Here is a 24352-nt window from a genome sequence, read left to right on the forward strand (position 1 = left end):
CATGTGGTTGTTGGCAGGATTCAGTTCCTTGTGTGCTGTTGGACTGTGGGCCTTAGTTCCTCCCTGGCTGTGAACCGGAGGCCATTCTCAGTTTTCTGTCACATGGGCTTCTCCATAGAACAGCTCACAATATGGCAGGTGGCTTCATCAAAGCAAGCAAGAAAGAAGAGTCGGAAAGTGTGAGCAAGATGAAAGTCACAATATTTTTGCTCTGATTTCTGGGAGAATTCCTCATCCATATTTCCAAACTTTGTATTGAGTTTTAAAATTTTTGTTATATTGTTTTTGAGTCCTAGTAACTTCTGTTGGTTGTTGTTTTCGGAATGTTCCTTCTGTTATACTTCCTCAGGCTTTTTTATGGATGCATTATTTTCTCTTAACTCCATGAGGACATTAATAGTTAAAATATTAAACTATTTGTATGCATTGTGGTTTAGTTAGAGATGCAGCACCACAAGGATGGATGTGTGTGTGTGTGTGTGTGTGTGTGTTTAAATCTTTGTATCTGATGCTAGAATTTGAAGTCCTCAGGACAGGTAGTCAGAAAGGAAACATGACTGTAAAGTGAGGAAGAGAAAACTCAGGCTGGAATTCATGACAGTTTTTGTTGTCCCTGACAGTGGTGTAGGTGTTCTACTTCATCATGTAGTTAAACACACATAAACTGCCTCATGAATTGGAGAAACTGAAGGAGGATCCAGGAAAATGTAGAACAGTTGCAGGTGCAGCCACTAACTGCCTCACACCAATGAGTCAGAACACTGCAACATCTATAAGCTACAGAATGACCACTGCTTCCCTTTGGGCTCCAGATTTCCCAAGAATCTCCCTTGTGGCTAACCCTAATTGAAAACACACAAGAAAGGGAATTCTGGAAAATGTAGTTCAGCATAGCCAAGTTGACACATTATAAAGCCACCTCAATTACCAAACCACTTCTATAGATTGTTAGCTACAGCATTTAAAAATGAATCCTACAGAGATTTATTCAACCAAAATTTATTAAATCTCAATATGTACTAGATACAGTCCCTACCTTCAAGGACTTCACAGCTCCATGGGAAAAACAGACAAATCAATGGAGATCAAGAGTCCAGAGAGAGCTTTAGAGCTCTATGTTCTCTAGTTATAATCACCTGTTCTTCAGTACCCACATCACCATTGGCAGGATGAAAAGGAGACCAGGGCTCTGTGTATTTCTGGCAAAACCTACATCTCCAACCCCTATTCCCTTGTTACAGCCTTATCATCACTATCTGTTTACCTTGGGAGCACCAGGAATAATCTCACAGTGATCTGTAGCCCATCCCTTCTTTTTTATTCCCACAAAGCCTAATTCCCAATTAGTTCCTTGAGCAGTGACTACTCCTATCTCAACTCCCATTTGTCTTCCTTACTCTGTTTTTCTCTACAGTACTCACCATACTTTAACACACTATTTATTTTACTGAATTATTTGTCTTTACCAATTAGAATGTAACCTTTAAATAGGCAGGGAATTTTTCTGTATGATCACTGTCATATCTGCAGACAAGACTGCCTCATATATATATGTTCAATAAATATTTATAGAGTGAAAGCAAGTCATCTCACTTCAAGAGGAAACCTGTGGTACCTGTCTATCATGGCTTTATTGAACTGAGAAAGAGATCGAATGAATAAAATATATTCACATGCCCTACTTATCTGAGTTTAGATGATATGAATATTCTGGAAACATTTTGTTTCTTCATATTTTTAAAAGAAATAATTCACAGAAACTGCCTTATTTTACCTTTTGAGCAAGAACATACAAGAATGCTTATTTTGTTCCTTTCTGTTTTTTACAGAACACTATTCCTCTATTGATTCTTAAAATTGTGACTATTTATAAAATATTATTTGAACCTGAACATATTAATATATTTTTTAGTTGTACTCATCATTTCTATACCACAACAGTCTCAAGGTTTATAGAGAAGTGAAGGAAATAGTCCCTGGATTCCAATTTGTCTCAAAAATATAATTTAATTCCCAAGAGCAGTTGTGTGGTATTGCCAGCATGTTGCTCCAAATCTGGAATTATTTAACCCAGATAAAAGTAAAGGTAACTTAAAGTGGGTTTTAAGGTTCACCAGGCCTTTCTGCAGAACCAGACATGCAGTTGTTCCTCAGTATGTCAGAGTTGATGTTATGTGCTCACCAAATCCTATTTTATTTTCCACTGTCTAGATGCATAGGAAGATTACAATCCTCAAACTCCATTGCATTTAGGTTGCAGCCATATGACTGGATTCTGGATAGTGGGTTGCATACAGAAGTTGGTTAAAGACATGTTTTCTGAATGATATAGCTTCAAGATGGTGGAATTTGTATTCCTTGGCTAACTGGATGTGTAGCACAATCTCCCATTGACTGTATTTATCTCATTATATGAGTAAGAACTAATCTTTTGTTGTGTTAATCCATTATTTTAGGGTGTATTTGTTACTGTTTCCTGACTTATCCACTCACCACTAATAGAAACCTATGACTGAACTGAAAAATTCAGAATTTAGGTTAGATTTATATTCTGGTTCCTAAGCAAACATTTCAGAAAAAAACCACTTTAATCAACAATGTGGCAAGTTTGTGAGTAAATCAGGGGTTGCTGGGGTCCTTACTTTCCTTCTTAAGCTATATAATTTGCTAATTTATAAACATGGCCAAAAGCTTTGTTATTTTCTGCATGAAAATGTTCTCTTCAGAACATTTTTATTAGAGGCTTGGTGCTTCCTACAGCCTCTAGAAAGCTTTCCAAGGCCAGAAATCAGCACTGTGTTCTCTCTCAGAGAGATGGGGATATCTCTGGCTATCCTGCCCCCAAACGGATAAAACATTTTTAGAAATAAGAACAGAGAGTGGAGATAGAAATTAAAGTTCTTGCTTCATTTCACTTTCCGTCCCTGAGAAATGCACCCAGAGACATAGTGTAGGCTGGGAGGCCCCAGGGTCCCCCAAAGGGGGGATTTGTAATGGGGTCCAGAACTTGGGGTGTCCGGGAATATAGGATATCCCCATCCCCACGAGTGTGGCTGGGAGATGGGACACACAGAGCAGGGCCATTAAGTGTTATTTTGCCTATCAATAACAGCAGACTAGTTTTCATATCTATATGCAAAAACAGTTATTTTGCATATCAACGTCAGGTTAGCTAGGGAGATGGATGTGACTTTGACCCTTGATGTAACTGGGAGGCAGCTCCCCTTACAGCACCTGCTTGAGAGCTTGGAGGTGGTTTGCTCCACACCCTGGGGCCATGCTTGCCTAGACTAACTATGGCAGCCAAGAAAGGCTGAAAATACGGGAGTGCTGGTAGGTGTAGCCGATTGTGGGAGGAGTCAGAAATGGGGTTATGAAAGAGGTTCCAGGCTAATATTTAAAGTAGGTTGCCAGAAGAGAGACAATGTAAGACTAGAAGAGAATATGGGGGACAATGAGAGGACAAGGTGAGTCCATGTGGGAAGGAAAGGGGTGAAAGGACTCTCGCTGGTGGGCCATGAGGAGGTGCCACGTGGATTTGGATTAAGAACTGGAGATCGCAGTGAGACAGCTGATGGTGCTGAGGACCGGGGGAGACCTGCCCAGCCGAGCACGGATTACTGGCAGGAACCAGGAGTCTAGCTGAGCTATGGACTTCTATTTCTTTTTCCTGAGATATGGTACTCCTGACTGGCCTGGATGGGCAAAGGGGTGAAGGCAGGACTGTGTGTGTTTGTGGGTGTATTAAAGGGACTGAGATTTAATGGCGACATTCCGCCATTACACTAAACCTGTATAACTTTTGAATAAATAGTTTTTTTCTTTTTACCCAACTCTGGCATTGAGAGCCACAGTTTGTATGACAGTGGCGGGCAAGACAGATCTAGTACAGAAAGATCCCCGGGGAGGTAGGGCTTGTTTCAGCAACAGTGGGTTCCATTCAGTAGCAATAGGTCTTGCCTTTGAGAAGGCTACCCTTCGCCAACTTTCACTAACAGATTTTCCTACCCTTAGGTTTGACCTCTCCTTCCCAAGAATACTTTCTTTCAAATCTCTCAGTCTGAATACTATCCTCTCTGTGAGAAAAACCACATTCTTTCCCGCAGGAAAAGATCTATCCAACTCCGTGTTCATCACAGGGATCCATAACCTGGATCCTCCTTCAAGGAAGGATTTGATACCCAGCTGTGAAGAGTGCAGTCAGCAGGAACCCCCAGCTGTCAGCCCTTTCAGGGTCTGCCTCATCTGAAGAGACCAGCCTTGATGGAGGTCACACCCTTCCAGGGAAGCTCAACTCCAATGACTGAGGGAGGCACAGGTATAAAGACCCTGCTATTTTGGTCTGATGGGAAACAACTCTGGTAGCTAATTCTATCTTCAGAGATCCCCATTGGCTTGAACTAGGCTGTATTGGATTTGCAGTTTAGTTCAGCTTCTTCCTCTGTTCCTCCTTCCTTTCAAACATTTTGATCTCTGATAAGCATCTTGTACCTCAGACTCTATCATAGCATCTGCTTTCGGAGAAGTTAACCTGCAACAGGCTCTCTGTACCCTGTCTGGTTCCTGAAGTCACCACTAACTCTCCTGAATTTTTTCTGGGTAGACTTTGATGCTTGTCACTGTTGTTCAGCAGGCAGTAGTGGGGATGGGTGTGTGTATGATATACTATTGCCTAAGAGAGCTGCCAGCCATGCAGCTCTATTACTCAGTGACCTAATCACCTCTTTTAAATGCTAACATTAATTGCTTTTATAGATCATATAATCCAAGTACATATTGAAAAAGATATTCCCCCAAATTAATAAAAGGCTGTCTTTGCTTTTAGGGACAGTGTAAAAATGAGATTTGGGGTATTGTTTGAGAATAATACAACTGCTATAATTTATATTTCTGCTATAATCCAATACTTATAGAGAAAAGAAAATTAAATGTGATAAACGGAAGTTATAAGAAGTGTTAAAAATAAATAGTAAGCTAGAAGCTCATTAAGATAAAGGCAAAATTAATAGAATGTGTTAAGTATAAATAATAAGTATGCATGTAGCTTGTGAAACAGGTAGAATATATAAGAAGTTTTACATTTATATAGTAAGGTAATAACCAAAAAGATATGTTATAAGACAGATAGAATAAATGGAATATATATAATAGAACAGACAAGAGTGTTATTGTGGGTAGAAAGTGATAGAAAGACCAAGACCAAATCATGATCGTGCTATGTTCATGGTTATGTCACCTCCGGTTATGTCACCTCTAAATTGGCCAGCCAAAGATGACATCCTGTAAGGTACAATTATAGCTTCACATGTACTATTCCCAAGAAAAATAAATGAATTTCATAGCTGTTCAGCAGGCTTATTGATGAACTACATCTGTGTCGAAGTGTGTTTGTCCCTGCATCTCTCCAACAGGATAATTGTATGCCATTGATCTTTGGAACTTTCCATTTGTGGACTGAGAGCCCACAATAAGTAGTTTTATCACTGCACCATCAATGGAAGGTGGTTGATGTGACAGAGTGAGAGAGAGAGAGAGAGAGAGAGAGAGAGAGAGAGAAGAGAAAAACATTCTAAGGATTCAGATACCCTGCTTGCACCCTATAAGTGTATTAAGCTATTGCATCTTTTCCCTCTTGCTTCTCACTGTTTTAAATTGATTTAATAAACTGTGTGTTTATTATTTTCATCAACTGTGGTCTGTGAACTTTTCTGTTTTGTACCTTCTTGGATTGTGGGATAGCTTGCCTGATAGTGACAATGGCCACCGTGAAGCAGCCCTATGGTATGACCTATCTGGTGAAGAACTGAGGTCTCTGGCAAATAGCCGTGTGAATAATCTTGGGGTTGAACCCTCCAGACCCAGACTTTTCTTCTCTTTGAGCATAGGGTGACTTCAGCCCCGGCCCACATCTTGATTACAACCTCACAGCAGACCTTGAAGCAGAACCACGCACTAAATCACTCTTAAATTGTTGACCCACAGAAAGCATTAGATAAATATTTGTTGTTTTAGGCCACAAAGTTTTAGGGTAAGTTGTTACTCAGCTATAGTTATCTAATACATTAATCCATTATGATGGGTAGTTGAGGGTGAGGAGTTCTTACATATTAATATTCATGAAAATGGGGTTCTTTATTTTTTCTAAAAGTCTGACTTTATCTTGTGACCACAGAGAGCAAAGAAACAATTCATAGAGAATGAAGAATCAACATTTCTAGGTTTTGTAAAAAGAATTACAGGAAATTCTGCATTCCAAATTATTTAATTTTCATGAATCTGTTTAACTTTTATGATATTAAAACTTGAAATAATTTGCTTTACTCTTTCTGTGTTTGAATGATGAATGATATCACCAAGGGAGTCAATGCCTTATCATCAGCAAAATCCTCACAGATTAAACGCCTTATCATTGCTCCTCAAATATGTGCTTCACCTAAAATGTACCTAACAAATCAAAACCCAAACTACCCCATCTTTCCCAAGGGAAAAATATGTTTAGTGAATTTAATAGTAGCTTTTAGTTAAGCTTCAGGGAACCTCAAAGATTCAATACTTGCAGCAAAATTGATTCGTAGTTCTGCAGCAGTTTTACTTTACAACAAAATCCAGTATTATATGCACTTCTTGTTACCACGGCTTGTCTATCTTGTGGTAATGCCAAAGTCACATTTTTTACTTGGGGGTCTTGATAATAGATCTAAATTTTGGGAGGAAGAAATATTTGGGCTTTTAGCAACTCTTGCAGTTTTACTTTTCTGTCAAGGATTAGCTGAAAATTTTGAGGGGTGAATGTATGCATTGATTTTCTCTGTCAATGCATGTACACAATTTGGAATGTTTTAGAACTTTATTTATGTATTTTATAGTCCTTGTAAAACTTTGTGGCATAAATAGAAATATATATATATATATTTTTTTGCTAAGGTTCTAATACTCTCAATAGTTTGTAAATTTAATGTGGACTCTGTGGAGCAAAGAAGAAAGCACAAAGAACCATTAGAACTGGACACATGATCTTCAGTTCTGGTTCTACTACTTACTAGCAGCATGACTCAGGTGTGGTACATTATGCCCGTAAGCTTTGATTTTCCTCATCACTAAAATGAACGTAATGATTTTAGTGTCGTGGTAGTCTTGTAAGGGCTCAGTGAAATAATGTATGCTAAGAAACTATCACACGGTAGGCAATCTTCCCTTTTCCACCTTTATTGTAAACCATTACCAATGCCTTCCACCCAAACAGACTCCATAACATATCACAGTGCCTACTGTAGTGTTTCTCAGTGAATATTTATTGAATTTATTATTATTATTATATTAGGAAGGTCAATAATACTTTCAACTCCTATAAACTCTGGCAGTATCAGAAATATCTGTGGTTTTGTTTTGTTTTGTTTTTTTTAGAAATACCTGTTATTGACTAACCAAATTACTGTGTGTATTTGGGTGTGTTTGTATAATTATATTATCTGATACATTCCCATTACATAAAATAGTTCAGAGAGTCATGGAAGTAGATAATTTTCATTTAGAAGCTGGTACTTGCCTTTCCTCTCCCAAGTCATCCAATTTATATTTTAGAAACATATTTTGTTAAAATATTCATGAGTTCTTTATCATTGTTATCTGAATACCATTTTTATGTTAACTGGAAATAGAGTGGCTTTAATGACCTTGAGGTAAATCTGATTCATTATCCATTCCTTAAAAAATTGCTGTTCTTGTGCAGCTTATGCTTTTCTCCTTAAACAAGTGGGACTCAACCTTGTACATGAGAGCCCTGCAGGGCTTGTTATAAAAGCAGATTTGTTATAAAAGCTTGTTATAAAAGGGTCCAGTTTATGCCTGGACCCTTTGTCCTCCCATTTGGATTCAGTAGAGATGGAGCAAAGAAAGAAGCCCACAAGGGATCCTAAGGCACATCAAAATTTGAAATGCAAGGACACAAACCTTTTTGAAGAGTTGTGATTATGACCTCTGAAAAAATTAAAATCCAGTTTTTAAAAACTTTACTTTGTAGTGATAACTTGATTGACTCCATTATTTAATTCAAAACTGGGAATTAATGTCCTTCCTTCCCTCAGCCCATATATCTAATTCACAGGCAAGTCTAGTACTTTCTTTCTCTAAGATATGCTCTGAATATGCACTCTTTTATCAGTCACCTTTGCCATCATCCTACATCAGGTATGGACCACTGCAACAGCCTGTAACTGGCTTTTCTGGTCCATCTTTGATTGGCTTCAGTTCATCATTGCAAGTAGCAGCAAAAGGAGTCTTCTTAAAGTCTAAAACAGATATGTCACTCCCTAGCCTAAGGCTTTTCGTTGGCTTCTTTCTGTACCTAGATTAAAAACCAGTCACCATCCCATGACCTACAAGGCCCTATATCACTTGTCCCCTCTCATCTCTCCAACCACATCGTGGACCACTTCCTCTAGCTCGGTGGTCTGCAGCTCCTCTTGTTTTCAATGCTTCAGCGTGTCCAGCTTTCCCACCCATTTACATAAGCTGCTGCAGTGCTCTTTCCCTCCAATCTCTGAGGTGCTGTTTCCTTCTTTCTTTAGGTCTTGGCTCAAATGTCATATCCCCAGAGGAGCTTCCCCTGGTAACCCATTCCAAGGTAGATTTCTACTTTCTCCTACCTTAGTCTCTCTCCCTCTCAGCCATTTATTAGCAAGTTACATCTATGACAAGTTACAATTATATTATTGATGTCCACATTTAATTTATTTTTATCTCTCCTGCAAAAAAGTAAGCTTCAGGAAGGAAAGAGCTTATCACATTCCTCGTTATTTTCTGTGATCCTTCCATCTTACAATAAATGATACAAAACATTAGCTTGCCTCATTTTTCTTATTCAACAGATCTTCATATCATTTTTTCCCATCTATACAGGGGTGGGTGTGCAAAGTAGGCTTACAATTGTTTGTATGGAAATAATCAATTAACAGATAATAATACAAGAATAAGCTCTATGTTTCATGTACTCACAACTGTAAACCTACTATTGCCCACCCCTATATTTGATGGATAAAGATTGATAAACAATTTTTGATAGATTGAAAACAGTTGTTTGATTTAGTATGGGATATTTACCTTTTCAATAAAAAGCTTTCACTGAGTCACCTGGACAGCTTAGTAACTAACAGAGCTTGCAAATAAATAAAGCTTAACCAAGAGGCTTTAAAGCTCTTTCGAAAATGAAGAAAATGTACAAACTATATTGAGGAAGGGGAGGGGAAAGTGTTAGCTTTAATACATCCCAAGATTGAGGCAAAACCCCTGAAACAAAGAGAAGATAAATAATCTATCATCTTAAGAAAGTAATTAGCCTAAAGTCACCTAGCACAAAATACCCCCACCTAGTAAAATACTCACAAAGGTCTTTTACAGGGATCTTCTCCTTAGATTATCATTATGGATCCTCAGTAGGAACACTTTAATACATGGGTATTAAAGATGTTGCTAAGCACCACTAGGTCTGCTAAGCAGAAACTCCAACCATTAAAACAGAGTGCCAACATATGTCAAAAGAGAATTTCCTACAAATAAAACTGGCAGCATTTGTCACATATGTCATTGAAGTAGCAGGTGAGCTTTCTTGAAAGGGGGATTTGCAAAAAAGTAGTGCTAAGTCTGTCCAGTATTAATAGTTTCTCCAACATTCCTCCTGAGGCCCTCTAGGTATACTCCAGAATCTAGCTGATGCTCAGAGGGTATTGAAGGTGAGACAGGCAGTGACAAGTCCCTCAGAGCTCTGTGGTCCCCTTCCCTCATGGACAGAGCTATGCTCCTAGAAATATTTCTCCTCATCATCAAAGAAGCCATTTTCCAGAGCATAAGTGTATTCCGGGTTGGATGCTGCCTTATATTTCTGAATTGACTATAGAGGCTGTGCAGGTGACAGCAAAGACATATCCAGCTGCTGGAGGCCAACCATCATCTTGTGGAGCACAGTAGACTGCAAACAGTAGGCTTTTTTGGGTTAATACATTTAAAACATTTTTGAAATAACTTTATATTTACAGAAGAGTTGGGAAGATAATGCAGAGAGTTCCCATATACTCTTTACCTATCTACTTCTAATGTTACTATCTTACATAACCATGTACATTTATCAAAACTAAGAAATTAACATGGATATAATACTATTAACTAAACTACAGACTTTATTAAGGTTTCATCAGTGTTTTCCACAGTAGGCTATTGATGGCTATGGTTTTCTAATAGGAATACTATCGAGCCAAAATTAAAAAGAAAGTAACTGTTTGATAAGGTCAAAAATGAATCCCAGGTTTCAGTATTCAACCATCAGTTCTGCAAACCAGTCTATACAAAACAAAGAGAGTAAACAAGCATCATTTATGTTTTCTGAATGTTGTCAAGGTAGGTACTTTTTTCTTCTTAATAGCATTGATCTATATTTAGGCACTGTAGCTTTTTCTTTAGTTAACTTTCTTCTATTTGCTGTTTTCTTCTCCTGTCAACCCTTGGTCTTTAGGAATTAGTGGTCCATATTAACCATGGTTTGTTAACCATGAATTAGAGCAGAGGGCCAATTTTGCTTTATCCTACATTAACGTGAAATATGTTGGGTTGACAAAAAAGTCTGTTACATTTCTTCAATAAAATAAAAGACACATTTTTCATTTTCACCAATAACTTTATTGACTTGGTTAATTTGAGTATGTTGGCTACCTCCCTCTATTGGATTCTAGTGGGTAGATGCCAGGAGTGCTGCTAAACATCTTCCAATGCATAAGACAGCCCCACAGCAAATAATCATTTGGCAAAAATGTTAATAGTACCAAGAAACTTCACAAAACACTTTTGACATGCTTGATCAATCACAGCACCTTCCTCATACACTGCACAAATCTTTTTTTGTATTTCAGTTGCATTTTTACCTTTCTTGAAATAATAATGCACAATAAGCTGAAAATGTTGCATATTTTTCCATCTTCAATATTAAAATGGCTGTATAAAATTCACTAATTTTGATAAGTTTTTTAATGCATGCTGATATTACAGCTGTCACAGTACAATCTAACAAAATTTGAATGAATCTAACAAAGTTTTGAATGAAGTTAAAGACAACTGAGCATTACTAGAGCCTTCGTATGAAAAAAAAACATAATGGACTTTTTTGCAAACCCAGTAAGTTTTGAAGTGTAGTCAATGAATGGAAACTGTAGCAAATAATTGGAAGTAAGTACTAGTAAAGTGACTTAACAGAGGAAACATTTAATCCAAGCTCTTTGATTTTTTCTACTTGAAACTATCTTATTTTTAAATGAGATTAAGTCTTACACTTAAATCTGGTTTCTACCATTCAGTTCTAACCTGAAAGCTCTGGCTGATATTTAACTACTTGGGACAGATAGGAAATCAGACATAAATATTTGATTTAAGGTAACTTGTTTTCTAGAGAACTACACTGCATGGGACAACCATAGATCAGTAATTTGAGACATTCTTTACATTCTTGTCCATCTCTCTTTTTAGTTCCCTCACATGTCGTTTCTCTTCTGAATACAATTAACCTTTCAGTTCTGGAGCTGTGAGTTTAATCAAAAGGATTTCTCAGGAAACACTGTAACAACTTCTAAAAATGATTTATTACTGCTTATAGATTATCCCTGTCATGGTAGGACTTATCTCGAAATTGGTACTAACTACCTCGTTTTCTTTTGGGCATTAAGACTTGCCTGAAAGCATTCGGAGTCTTGGCCCATCAGCAATTGTAACTACACTTTTCAGTGCACTGTAGCTTAGAAAGTTTTTCCACTTTTTTTCTCATTTCACCTATAGGCAGCTCAGTGAGATCTGTACTTGTATAACAGAGTGCATCCAAGGGGGCCCCCCCAAATAGGGATTTGTAATGGAGTCCAGAACTCAGGGTGTTCAGGAAATATTAGAGAAAAAAAATATATAGGATGTCCTCATCCCCACCCGTCTGAGCTGGGGAATGGGACACATGGAGCAGGGCCATTGAGAGCTGTTTTGTACAGCAACAGCTGTGCAGCTAACCTCTGGCATGGTCATTTAACATATCTATAACCTTTAACTGGTTTCACAGATATGTTAAATAGCTGTGGCTATGCTGTGAGCCAGAGAGATGGGAGTGACTTCAACCCAGGATGTAACTGGGAAGCAACTCCCTCTGGTTACAGGGCCTGTGTGAGAGCTTGGAGATGATTGTCTCCACGCCAAGGGCCACTGTGGGGAACTGTTCCAAGCGTGGGAAATGTGGCTCAGCCCCCCACTCAGAAAAGCCGGTGGGGAGTGAGGTTGGTGGGCAGGACCCATGTCCATGAATAGGTTCTCCCGTGGGAAATCAGGCCTGCATGGTACATAGGCTGCTATGAGACTTGCTCTTGCTAAAACTCCCTCACCCTGAATTGAGGCAGCAAATGTTTACTGAGTATCTTTAACTTCCTAAAGTCTGTGCTAAACCACCCAAGTATGGAGAGTGACCAGTTTCCCCCTTGAGCTGTAACATCCTTCTCTTTTAAGTAATTAGCCATATTCTGTCCTTTTTTGTTCTTAAAAGGTAATCACCTGTGGTGAACCTGTGCATAGTAAATGAGGACCATCCTCCATGTAATGTGCCCAGAAAAACAATAAAAGCCTGTCCAGGCAGGGATCAGCTCTCTCTCTTGGGTTCTCTCTAGCCCTCTCGCCCTCTCTCACTTAGAGAGTGGCCATGCCATCCCTTTTTCTCCACAGAATTTCTGTAGTCCGTGTGTGTTGGTATATTGCAGCCATAAAATCCGGATCCTGCGGGCTGGGATCTGCATCAGGCCACACCTGCCAGGACTTACTATGGCAGCCCAGTAAAGCTGGAAGAATACAGGAATGCTGGCAGGTGTAACTGATTGTAGGAGGAGTCAGAAATGGGGCTGCAGAGGAAGATTGGCCAGGGGATTTAAACCTAGGCATGGCAGCCATACCAGAGAGGATCATGCAGCTTTGGGGTGCTCCCTTTTGCCATGTGGCTTAGGCAACAGGAGAGACTTTGCCTGGAAGAAAAGGGGAGAAGGGACTCTTTCTGGTGGGCCACGAGAGGGTGCCATATGGCTCTGGATTAACTGGAGATCGTGACAGCGACACAGCGGATGGTGCCGGAACTGAGGGGCTGCCTGAACCATGGACTTCTACTCTTCTCCTGAGATATGGTACCCCAGACTGGGCAATGGGGAGAAGGAAGGACTGTGCATTTGTGGGTATTCTAAAGAACTTTAGTATTTTAATGAAGACATTAAGTGATTACTCTAAGTCTGTATAGCTTTTAAATAAATAATTCCTTTCCTTTTCAACAGTCTCTGGCATTGAGAGACGTCTTTCCTCTGGCGGTGGGCAAAGCAAACCTAGTAGGTGGGGGGGGAACCCCCGGAGAAAAAGGGGAGGTCTTTTTGGTAGTAGTATATCGTTCACCCCCACCCCACGTCTGTTCTTAGTTTTTTAGAACTCTTAAGACTTAATCAGATTTAGACAGACTTAATTTCGTGAAAACACTTGGCAGACAAACCATGAGTAATGAATAGGCCCTGCTTAGATGTATAGTAAAAATTAGCCTAGAATGACAAAGCAAAAATCTGTCTTGCCATTCATCAAGTCTTGATAACAGATACAGGTAAAGCCAGCTGCAAATTATTAGGAAACAACACTTCTCGTCAGGTCATCACAGCTATAAATTATCATAAAAACCTTCTTAAAGCAAAACATGAAAACTTCTCCAGTTTATTTTCTGATGCTAACATTAATATGAAGACTTGACATTGATAATATAAAAAGAAGGAAGGAAAGAAGGAAAAGAAGGAGGAAGGCAGGAGGGAGAAATAGTGCTATAGAATGTGGGGGACCCAGTCCCGCAGTGTCCCCCAGAGTCATAGATAAACTGAGGCTACCAACGCAAGATGTGCTTGGGGAGAAAAGGCTGGCTAATCTCTCTTGAGGAGAAGACCCCTGAGGTCCTTTCTCCTGAGGTTTTTATTGAGAACGATTTGTGCAGGGGTATACAGCATGCATGCAAAGCTCATCAATCAATCTCTAAAGGTCATAGTTACAGAAAACAGGTATTATCTACAGATAACAATTGAGGAAACACAGAGATCTGCCTCAGGTCAGGATCTGTTAGATATGCTGATGCCAGAGAGTCATTGAGGTGTGGTTTATGAAATTAAGAGTTCACTCCTTCTGCTTTGGATTTAGATAACATATTCCTGGCAACAGGGCTGTACAAAGTAAAGCAAGCCTCAAGGGATATAATGCATTCTTTAGGCCTGATTTCCCATGGGAACCCTTGGTCCTAGTATCACGTCATGCCTGCCTCCCAGCATTCCCAGTGTTCTAGTCAAGTGTTACAGGCCTTTATTCAAGTCCTGGCTTACGAGGGGCTACAATTCCCAATAACGCACAAAGTGGTCCCCAACAATAGAACAATATCACTTAATTGAAAATAGGTTCCAGAAATATATCAAAAGAAAGGTATGGTATGAGAAAGGGGATAGTGTGGTTTAAGATCAGGAAATCTATCAACCTAATTCATTAAGGAAGCACATTTATGGGGGAAAATCATGTGATTATAACAATATTTATTAAAAGCCATTTGATAAAATAGAGCCAGAACTTCAGGTCACTACTTCTTTTTTACTCATTGAGAAACTGTTCTCTACAATCATAGACTGTAGACATGTAACTGAAAGTAGATCAATAAGACGAAACCCGTTGCTTTTGCCTGCAGTATCTGAGTCTCTATGACAGAGAGAAGCAGAGAAGGGGTTTTAGGACACAAAATCCCACATCTACCTTAACTTTGTTATCCTCAAGGATACAGGAGCTTGAGACTACTTCACAATGGAGACCTGGTGTTGATGTCTTTATACTTGCCTTGCTTTGCTTTGATCCAATCATTTAACTAAACTCCACCTTAACCCCAAATTCTACAATAACTACCTTTTCCTTTGGTGAGAGATGCCCCCTCTGTTGCCCACTCTCACTTACTGCAATGAGTTCACAAACCTGACTCTGTCAGACTATAGATTTTTTTCCTGGTGGTTTGAGGCTGATTGAACTAAAGTAGATGACCAAGGGGTTGGTTGGTTTGCTAGGAAAAAAAAACTCTTCTCTTTAAAAACACCAGTTCAAGACTATTTCTGAAGGAAAACCAACTGAGTTTGTCAGTTGTTGGCTCTTTGGGGTTGTTTTCTAAATTGCCTATGGGCAAGATTTTGGCTGAAATGTAGTTTACCAGGGCCTCACAGTCATTTGCAAGGAGTTCCTCCCCATTGCGCATGCACAACCAACTCAATCTTCCACTGGAGAATAAGGAAGAAATTCAAATACCTTTATGCTGGCTCCTAGATATAGGTTTTTCTTGGAAAATGTCATTCTTCAACAAACTGCTCAGTCTTTGCTACAACCTGATCAGAATCTTCAGTAATAAAGAGTTAATCTTTGGAGAGGCAACTTCACTTCTGACATAGAGCACTTAGGAAAATCAGCCTGGACTAATTTTAGACCAAGTAGTCTTTCCTTGGCCACACACCCTGTGCCTGTGAATATTGAAAAGCTAAAGTTCACAGCTGGCAGTCTTTTTAGTTTTCTATCTCTTTTCTGACTTATTTGTCATCTTAGGTCTGCAAGTCCCAGAAACAAAATAGAAAATTTAACTATGTTTTTCTTCATTAAGCCTCTCTAAAAGACTCTGATTCAGACTAGACTTTAATCTCACAAGTGACTTCTTCTATCTCGGAAATTCCTCAGTGCTATTCTAAAATACCTAAGCAACTAGCTGTGGAGAAAAATTGAATCTAAAATCATTAAGTCATATCCTTTAAGGTATTAGGGGCTTGACTTGGTCTGCAAGGACCTTGACTTGGCCTCTAAATTTCTGTTACCTTGTGCATGTCTGTTTCTGGCTCAGTTTCCCAGTCTGTGAAAGGGTAAATTATTTCCTTCTGTGTGCATAAGTTTTGTTGGGTTCTGGAATTTTTTGAAATTTCCTATTTGGTTTTCAGAGGTCCCCTGGGGAGGACCTCTGAAAGGTCCTGAGACAGGCATTGCTTAGCAAAGTGTTTCCAGCTGTATGAGTACTTATTACCATATTAGGGTGCCATGTGGCTGTAGCTCCATTTGAATGTCTGTGGGCATTATGTAAGACTACTCTTTCAGGCACCTACAGGTGACATTAACTATCAATAGTTTTAACTCAGAACAAGGGCTCAGCTCAGCCGTAGCTATGTTGTGATAGCCCTTGGGGCCTAAAAACCAGTCGGGGACCCTTAGGAATAGAAGAGACCTGTTGGCAGGATAACAGTGAGGGTGTGGGAAAGCTGGTTGTATATGAAGCTGAGGGTGACTGGTAGGCCAAAGTGGCTCCACAAGAGAGCCAGATGCTGTTGGAATAGAGTGAGGCTTGGATTAGTAAGCAGCGGTGTTCATGCTGTGTCAGACTTAGATGTAAGAAATCTTACAGACAAGTAGCCAGTAAAAACAAAGTTGCCAAATAAGATGGAGGATAATCCACTCTGTTCACAAGGGTAAGTAGTCAAAAGAAAAAAAACCCAGGAAATCCTGAGCAACAGAGTATGTTGATATGAGAAAGCTAAATGTATGGTGGCAGCTGGGGATTTCTAGGTCTTACGATATTGATATATGCTAGAGGGATAGAAGCTCTAAATGGTATGGAAGTGTTTTGTTGTTGTTGCTGTTGTTAATAAAGTAGAATAACATTTATTTATTTCTTAATTTTTATTATACATACTGTATTCATGGAAAATAACTTTGAAGGAGCTCAAATTAGATATAAATTATGTCCACTGAGCTCGTTACAAGTCACATTCTGCATGAAAACAGTTAAGCTGAAGATTTCTACCCCTTGTAGGTTGCCATTGTTTTCTTGATTTCAGCAATAGCTTTTTCCTGGATTCAGTCCCTTGGGACAGGTTCTTGTGTAGTTCATGATAGTGTGGCAGCAATACAAAGAGATGGGGTCCTGCAGTTTGGCCAGGCACCCTTCCGTGAAGTTGTCTCTGGAGTCGATCATCCAGCGATGGGCCTGCATAAGAACTGCAGGTCCCAAATATATGTCTCTATTCCACCAGTAGCTGTGGCAGCTACTGTGCTCCAGCGGGCACAGAGAATGTACTCATACAGCCCATCCAGTTTCTCCCGATCTTCTATGACCTGCAGATACTGCTTGCCTTCCTGGTACTCATCCTTCTTCAAATAGGTCTCAATGGATTTGTACTGAACATAGAAATTTCTTAAATCAGGAGCAAGATCCTTTATAATATTTTCAAAAGAGAGTATGTTTATTTTTTATTTTTTAATCAGTTTTTATTGTTATTCTTTTACAGCTGTCCCAATTCCCCCCCCCTTTGCCCTCCTCTGCCCATCCCACCCTCCCTGCTCCCACAGTCAATTTCCACACTGTTGTCCATGTCCATTGGTCATTCATACATGTTCTTTGACTAGTCCCCCCCCTTCTTTCCACCATCATCCCCCTCCCCCTCTCCTCTATTTTCTGTCAATCTGTTCCATGTTTTCATGCCTCTAGTTCCATTTTATTCATTAATTTATTTTATTCATTAGATTCCTCCTATAGGTAAGATCATATGGTATTTGTTTTAACAGTTTTTTGAGGTCTGTGTCAATCCAAGCAAGAGTTGATTCCATTGATGTTCATTGCACAAGAGTCACAGATACCTTCTCTGTATGATTTTCAGAAGGTCAAGGTAGAATCAATTTCATTCTTAATCTTGAGTAAAGCATCAAACACCATAGGACCACATTTATTCAAATCAATTTCCTAAGTTTACATATGAGGTTTATCTCCAGAACTGTCTGAGTCCCACCGGTAGATGGCAGATTTCTTGATCTGTGGCTGTGGGAAGCTGTGGCTGCAGCTAGCTGTCTGGGCCCCTGGGCAGGCTCTGCCAAGGGCTGTGGCTGGGAACCCACTCCTCAGGGAGACTCTGGCCACTGCCACCATCTTGGCTCCTACACCCAGCCCCACCCCTTAACTCCCAGGTTGCTCTCTTCCAGCATTCTGCAGAACATTGCAACACAGAGCCAACATTGACCCATCATGTGCTATCTGCATAGAAACCACTGAGTGGGAGGTAGATTCTGGTTTCCAGGATGAGAGGAGGGAAGGCAGAGAAAGCCCACATGAGTACGTGCAGTTGCTGAGGTTCCCTGGTGTGGAACTGTTTTTGGTGTGAGTAGTTGCCCACTAAAGTATAGAAGGTACAAAATTCATGTTATTTATGGGAAATAAAATGACATGGGTATTTCTCAAACCCCACTAAACTACCTTAGATGCCTGAGAGTAGTGGCATGGGGGTGGGGAGGGATGCTCATGCAGAGTTGAAGAATCTTGAGTACATCCTCAAAATATGGCTTGGGCTAGAAATAAAGTGGCTTAGTCCACAAGTTATAAAGTTTTACTAAGCAAGGTGGTAGTGCTGGAGTAAATGTGTTACCTGTGTTAAGTCTGAAATACACCATTTCTTTGAAGATGTCCATGAGGGCAGTACCACAGCAGCCATGGGAAAATTCATACAAAGCCCAGAGATGCTCTGAACTTGCAAGAGTGAAAGTTCTTCAAGTTTCTATATCTTGTTCTAAGCTGAATTCAGGTGTAACAAAGAGTTTCTCAAAGGTTATCTGTTATATCAGGTATAATCACCAGGGATCTGTATATTCCAGGTGTGTTAGGAGGAAGATGTGAGTACATGCCTCTTAAAGCTATTGATTCTGTCTAAAGCAGGATCCCAAGGAGACAATGCCCAGGTAAATTTCCCTAATGCATCCATATCCTTGTATTTTGTCCTTGTTGTGGGTAGCCATCCATTCATTATCCAAGCCAGATTGTTTTCTCCAGCTTCAGTAGCACCTGGAAGCCCTTCCTGAAGTCTGGCAAGGCTAGGAATACCCCTGAGGTATAGTTTAATGAAGACCTGTGACCTTCACATGTGAAGGATCAAGAGCAATTTAAAAATGGGTGACAACACTCTGATCTTGGTGACATGGCAGAGGTTGAACTTACCATTAGTTAAGTCTTGGAACAAACCCTGCTGTAAATTAGTGTCAGCAGACAGTCTATCTGGCTTTCAAAAGGAAGTCTACTTTTGCTATGGGCTAGTCCTGGGAATTAGGCCAGTTATCCAGGTATGTAAGACTTAGAAGCGACTCCCTTTTGAATTCTGCACTTGATTGTCTCTGTGTTTGAAATATTTGTAGAGATAGAGCACTAATAAAGTGAATATGAGGAGCATGGCACTGAGGGACACGTGGAAATGTCTGATGACACAGCTGAGAAAATAACTGCCGTATCTTGTGGTAATACTGATGAGGTCAATAGCTCAAAGAACCTCAATGCCACAGGAGCAGTAAAGTCAGTAAGGTAAAAGAGAACTGTTTCACAGAGGTGGTCTTGTGAGATATTGCCCATTCCTAGCAGGGTCTCTTCATCAACAGATGGCTTACATTTTATTTGCTAATTCTCTTTAATAGACCATCACATAGGACTAGACACATGTTTATTCAGTCACACTGCTGAGAGGGAACAAATAAGCAAGGGAATGGGAAATATAATGTAGGGTCCTACTGGTCAATGTCTACTACTGGGCTAGGGTGCTTCCTAGCAACAGGGGCAAAAGCTTTCTGAGCCTGAGGCACCACAGTATGGCAGCCTACCTGTAGGGTGTATCCCCTCTGTGGGTGCTAGTGTCATCATGGCTGGCTGCAGGATCCCATTTTCTGTTCTGTGGAAGTAAGCGGGAAATATGTGTAGGGAGGTGAATGTAGCTGACCTCCAACCATTCTCAAATCTGCATATTTAGATGCTGGGCAGCCCATGGGGTTTGGTTACTGCATCCCACACCTTAATGCACCTTTTCTTGGGCTTAATAATTGGCCAAATGTCATTGCTTATGCATGTGTTAGAGTGGAATGAGCAGCCAGAGGGGAAATAAAGGCAGGGCCTGCACCATTACAATCTAACAAAGAACTTAATATAGGAGGCTAAAAGCAAAAGTTCACACGTTGACCCAATAATCTTGAACCTCATCCGATAAAGCTGCCAGGCATCCTGAACAACAAGTGAAACTATGAGAGTCTAGGTGGGAGGAGCCCTTGAAAGTCTGTGTGTATCATCTCCACTAGCTGGGAGAAGGACAACCTTGAGACTGTGTATTTATCCCAAGTCCTGGGAGGGAGGAGGGTAGGGGGTCCACTGTGCCCAATGAAAAAAAACCCATAAAACAACTTTGGTTAACTGCCTGTCTCCCATCACATATGCAAATGAACAAATAAAGTCTGGAGCAAGATAAGGATTCAGGCTAACAGACCCCTAGCCATACCTATGTTTAGGCAGTCATGTCTCCCCCAGAAAGCTGGCACCACCTTTACCTGCCAATCAAAATGTAACTTCTGCCCTGGCTGGTATGGCTCAGTGGATTGAGTGCTGGCCTGTGAACCAAAGGGTCACTGGTTCAATTCCCAGTTAGGCCACATGCCTGGGTTGCAGGCCATGCCCACAGTAGGGAGTGCTCAAGAAGCAACCACATACTGAAGTTTCTCTCCCTCGCTTCCCCTCTCTAAAAATAAATTAAAAATATATATATATTTTAAAAATGTAACTTCTTGGCCTTGCTGGTGTGTCTCAGTGGATTAAGTATTGGCCTGCAAAGCAAGGAGTTGCTGGTTCAAAACCCAGTCAGGGCACATGCCTGGGTTATGGGCCAGATCCCCAGTAGGGGGTGTGTGAGAGGCAACCACACATTGATGTTTCTCTCCCTCTCCTTCTCCATCCCTTCCCCTCTCTCTAGAAATAAATAAAATCTTTTAAAAAATTTAACTTCTTTACCTCCACCCCACCAACTATATATGTCCTCTGAACAAAAGACTCTCTCTTAGCCTCCTCCCTTGGCCTTGTGGCTCTCTTGACACATGGGGGACCCCTGACCAGTTGGCCTCTGGCCCGGGGCAGGGAGCCATGGCCACCCCTTTTGGCTCCCTGGCCTCTAGCCACCTGGCCCCTGGCTGCCATACTTTTGCCACCCCCGCTCTAGCCACACTTGCTTTGCTTTCCTATCAGAACTTAGCATTAAAAAACTTTGCTTGCACCCTAGTAGGCTCACTAGTCTGTAATTCTTTACTGCAACACTGAGAACCAAGTTTCTTGGAGTTTCTCCCATAACACATATGTGTTCATGGAGCACATGTCTTATGACAAAAAAGTCCATGGCTTCTCTATGAATTACCAGATTTTGTGACTGAACTGTGGATCTGCTTCATGTTACCCCCTCCTTGGTAAGCTGGGACCTGACGAATGTTGCTGTTCTGTCCCTTACAAATTTTGAATTCTATATTTCTATACTTAGTTATAACTGAACAGAACAGTTGGACAAATAGATGTACTTGACAGGAAATAGTCTGGCATGGTAGCAAGGTGAGTACTACAGCATCAGCCCAGTTACTACTTGAGATAACAGGCGTGGTATTCCATTTGTTTGTTTTTTGAGAATGTAATTATTATTTTAAGCAAAAGTACAAAATTATTCTTACTAATACATTTTTATTATTTCTGATCTGGTGGATTCTCTGCAGTCCTAGTCTTTTCAGAGACAGTTGAGTTACAAAGCTGTACTGTCTTCATTGGAGCCCTGGAATCTGACAGGTTGGTTAATTCTGACCAAATGGATAAATGAATGGGCCCTGTAATGGGAGAGATAACTCTAGTTCCTAAAGCTGCACCCTTCCTTCAACTTTAATTTGCTCACCTACCAAGGGAAGCTTGTAGGATTGGAGCTATCTTAGAAAAAGGAGTTTTGACATCCTGCTCAGACCCGGAGCCTAGGAAATGATCTAGTTAGTATAATCAGCTTGGGCATGTACCAGACCTTGGGTTTGATGGACCAATGGTTGGCTACCTCTTAAATTCTGCACTTGATTGACATGAAACCAGTGTCTATCCTGCAAAACAAATCTCTTTCTTTTCAAACTGGGGCCAACTAGTTTTGTTCTTATTTGGCCAGGTCTCCCAGAGGTCTGTTAGATTTCTTTTTGGAGTCTCTCATATATGAAAGACCTCCTAATGCATTCGTCATATCACCTATATAATCATTTCCCTGATGAGACAAGGGAGGATAACCTTTGCTTTATAGACTTTCAGCTCTTTATAGTAGTGTTCCATAATAATAACCTTGGGAGCTTCAAGGGTACCCTATTAAATTTGAGGTTACTATTGGTGGAATCTGCCTCTAGGACAAGTAGGCAGGACTTGCACTGACAAGGAGATGCCCATTTGTATGGGAAGCACCAGGTAAATGTCTGCTTATGTATGATTATAGGAAGAGGAGATGTAGGGGGCAAGGGAGTAAGTAAGAAAATGAAGAGGAAGATGTCTCAAGCTGAGCGAGGGAGGTAGTTGGATTTATGTAATACACATAATAAGCAAATGTTAAAATCAGAAATCAGCCATATGTATAGGCAGCTTTAGCTACCAAAAAGAACAGCCAGAAGTGGCCATCACTGAGTCAGGCAGCCAATAAACATGGCATACTACTTTATTCCCAGCACCTGAGTTGAGTACTAATTCCCAAGAAATTTACATTCTACCATAGTGAGATTATCTGGGTTTTTTATTATATAAACTTTTATTCACTACTGGTTCTCCTTGTTTCTGAGACCATGGAATGGGGAATCTCATTGGTTAAAACATGGAGCCTTCTCTTCTTTGCACTATCTATATATATTCTGTGTGTGGGAGTCCAGGTTCTGGGGCTTCCCCAAAGAACCTGCCTATAACTCCCAGCTGTCCTAAGCACAGAGCAAATGACTCCACAGTTGTCCTTTTTTGCTCTGTAAGGTTTTTCATTAGGGCAGGAATATTCAGTTGGATGCCTTTGATTCCAGGGACTTCAGCTTATATTTCTATTGTCTGATCTGGGTAGAAAAACTCATTTTCTTTACATCCATAAAATAGTGGTGAAGATTTCCCAACTAGCATCTCAACTCTGCTACCCACAGTAATTATGCTAAATAAAGTTGAGGGATTTTTCTGGAAAATTAAATATAGCTCTATAGACATGGCCATTTGGGGCTGGTATAAAAATCTGCCTTACAAATTTGCATATAATAATTACAAACAAGCTATCTTTCAAATATCTATTTGTATATTTAAGGGTGAAATGCTTTTCATATAGACAAGCCAAAGGCTTCATCTTTCCCTTTGCTCCCAAGTACATTGGCAATATTGATCATTTTATTATGCAACATTAAATTGATGTAGGAAAAAGCCAGAATCTCATTGTCACTAGCTATATTACAGTATAGAATTTTAAAAAATGCTGCTATGATATTTTCTGCCATCTGGAAGGTGTATCCTCTATGTGGTTTCAGGCAGGGACTCTGCATTTGTTTTTGTTTTTTGACATGGATCACTTGGGCAGTCTGAAATGTGTATAAAACTCTAAAATAAAACATGATTTATTGGTGACAGACATTCTGACAGGTGTGAGGTGATATTTCATTGTGGTATTAATTTGCATTTCTCTAATGATTAGTGATGTTGAGCATCTTTTCATATATCCATTGGCCATCTGTATGTTCTCTTTGGAGAAGTGTCTACTCAGGTCCTTACCCATTTTTAATTGGATTGTTTGTTTTTATGGTGTTGAGTTTCATGAGTACTTTATAAATTTTGGATGTTAACCCCTTATCAGACATATCAGCAAAGATATTCTTCCATTCTGTGGGTTGTCTTTTTATTTTGTTGATATTTTCCTTTGCTGTGCAAAACCATTTTAGTTTGATGTAGTCCCATTTGTTTATTTTTTATTTTGCTTCCCTTGCCTAAAGGAAAATCCACAAACAAGTGCTGGCCAGGATGTGGATAAAGTGGAACCCTAGTGCTCTGTTGGTGGGAATGCAGACTGGTGCAGCCATATTGGAAAGCAGTATGGAGATACCACAAAAAATTAAAAATGGATCTACCCAGTATTCTACTTCTGGGAATATATCTTAAGGAACCCAAAACACTAATTCAAAAGAACATAAGCACCCCTTGGTTCATCGCAGTGTTATTTATAATCACCAGGATATGGAAGCAGCCCAAGTGTCCATGAGTATAAGAGTGGATAAAACAACTGTGGGACATTTACACAATGGACTACTACTTGGCTATAAAAAAGCAGAAAGCTTTACCCTTTGCAACAGCATGGATGGACATGGAGAACGTTATGCTAAGTGAAATAAGCCAGCCAGTCAGAGAAAGACAAATACCATATGATTTCACTTATATATGGGATCTAATCAACAAACTGAACTAACAAGC

The 24352-nt window shown here is 40.0% G+C and overlaps 1 pseudogene; it reads right to left on the reverse strand.

The window, feature by feature from the left end:
- Positions 1-16863: 16863 nt before the first annotated feature.
- Positions 16864-18001, reverse strand: LOC112322517 (succinate dehydrogenase [ubiquinone] iron-sulfur subunit, mitochondrial-like; annotated as a pseudogene).
- Positions 18002-24352: the final 6351 nt, after the last annotated feature.

Source organism: Desmodus rotundus, chromosome X, assembly GCF_022682495.2.
Source record: "Desmodus rotundus isolate HL8 chromosome X, HLdesRot8A.1, whole genome shotgun sequence".
In the NCBI taxonomy this organism is placed as follows: domain Eukaryota; kingdom Metazoa; phylum Chordata; class Mammalia; order Chiroptera; family Phyllostomidae; genus Desmodus; species Desmodus rotundus.